Source organism: Arachis duranensis, chromosome 10 (genome assembly GCF_000817695.3).
Source record: "Arachis duranensis cultivar V14167 chromosome 10, aradu.V14167.gnm2.J7QH, whole genome shotgun sequence".
Classification (NCBI taxonomy): domain Eukaryota; kingdom Viridiplantae; phylum Streptophyta; class Magnoliopsida; order Fabales; family Fabaceae; genus Arachis; species Arachis duranensis.
Window position 1 is genome coordinate 42252024 of NC_029781.3, and position 2006 is coordinate 42254029.

Consider the following 2006-nt stretch of genomic DNA (forward strand, 5'->3'; position numbering starts at 1 on the left):
TGAAGCTTGTTCAGCCATGTCTAATTTCTTTAGACTAAAGCTTTAGACTAACATTGCATGATTCCTGGAATTCTCATTAAGAATTTTGATACCTTTATTTTCTTTTCCACTTAATTTTCGAAAAAGCACAAAAAAAATTTTACAAAATCATAAACTCCAAAAATTTCTTGTTTGAGTCTAGAGTCTCATTTTAAGTTTGGTGTCAATTGCATGTTTTTGTTCTTCTTGCATTCATTCATGTGTCTTAAGTGATCTTCAAGTTGTTGATGATTTCATTACTCTGATCTTTAATTTCTCTTGACTTGAGTGTTTGTGTTTCTCATATGCATTCTCATTTTGTTAGTGTCAGTAGTATACAAACTGCTAAGTTTGGTGTCTTGCATGCATTGTTTATTTGATTTTAGTTGCATTTTGATTATTCCTCATGATTAAAAATCCAAAAATATTTTTAATTTGTGTCTTCTCAAGTCAATAATACAGAGGATTGAAGATTCAGAACATTCAGCAGAGGAATTGCACAGAAAAAGGCTGGGCGTTCAAAATGCTCAGTGAAGAAGACAGACTGGCGTTTAAACGCCAGCCAGGGTGCCTGGCTGGGCGTTTAACTCCCAAAAGGGTAGAGTTTTGGGCGTTAAACGCCAGGATGGCACAAGAGGGAAGATTCTATTTTTAATTCAGATTTTTTTTCAAGTTTTCAAAATCTTTTCAATCAAATCTTTTTCAAAATCAGTTTCTTTCTATTTTCAAGGATACTTGCTATCAATTAATGATTTGATTCAACATTTCAAGTATGTTGCCTTTTCTGTTGAGAAAGGTTTAATGTCTGAATCATATCTTTTCCTGTTAGCCAAGTCATTAATTTTCAAAATCAAATCTTTTTTATTTCTAATTTCAAAATCTTTTTCAAAAATCACTTGATTTCTTTCCCACTTTTATTTTCGAAAATCAATTAGTGTTTTTCAAAATGTTTTCAAAATCTTTTACTTAATTTTCGAAAATTACTTCCCCTCTTCTCACATCCTTCTATTTATGGACTAACACTATTCCTTGAACAATTCGAACTCCATCTTTCTTGATAAGTTTGAATTTTCTACCTCTGCCTTCCATTTTTCTTTTCCTCTGACTCCTCAAGGAATCTCTATACTGTGACATAGAGGATTCCATATTTCCTTGTTCTCTTCTCTTTCATATGAGCAGAAGCAAAGACAAAAGCATTCTTGTTGAGGCTGATCCTGAACCTAAAAGGACCTTGAAGCAAAAACTAAGAGAAGCTAAGGCACAACTCTCTGTAGAGGACCTAACAGAAATCTTCAAAGAACCCATGGCAGCCGAAAACAACAACAATGCCAACAATGCAAGGAAGGTGCTGGGTGACTTTACTGCACCTACTCCCGACTTCTATGGGAGAAGCATCTCTATCCCTGCCATTGGAGCAAACAACTTTGAGCTTAAGCCTCAATTAGTTTCTCTAATGCAACAGAATTGCAAGTTCCATGGACTTCCATTGGAAGATCCTCATCAGTTTTTAGCTGAGTTCTTGCAAATCTGTGACACTGTCAAGACTAATGGGGTTGACCCTGAGGTCTACAGACTTATGCTATTCCCTTTTGCTGTAAGAGACAGAGCTAGGACATGGTTGGACTCACAACCTAAAGAAAGCCTGAACTCTTGGGAAAAGCTAGTCAATGCCTTCTTGGTAAAGTTTTTTCCACCTCAAAAATTGAGTAAGCTTAGAGTGGAAGTCCAAACCTTCAGACAGAAGGAAGGAGAATCCCTCTATGAAGCTTGGGAAAGATACAAATAATTGATCAGAAAGTGTCCCTCTGATATGCTTTCTGAATGGAGCATCATAGGTATTTTCTATGATGGTCTGTCTGAACTGTCCAAGATGTCTTTGGATAGCTCTGCTGGAGGATCTCTTCATCTGAAGAAGACGCCTACAGAAGCTCAAGAGCTCATTGAAATGGTTGCAAATAACCAATTCATGTACACTTTTGAAAGAAATC

At 36.0% G+C, this 2006-nt stretch overlaps 1 non-coding gene across 1 annotated transcript; it reads right to left on the reverse strand.

Moving 5' to 3' along the window:
- Positions 1-1726: 1726 nt before the first annotated feature.
- Positions 1727-1834, reverse strand: LOC127743524 (small nucleolar RNA R71). Its single transcript, XR_008004913.1, has one exon. It is a non-coding gene; the product is annotated as a small nucleolar RNA R71 (small nucleolar RNA).
- Between the last annotated feature and the right edge of the window lie 172 nt (positions 1835-2006).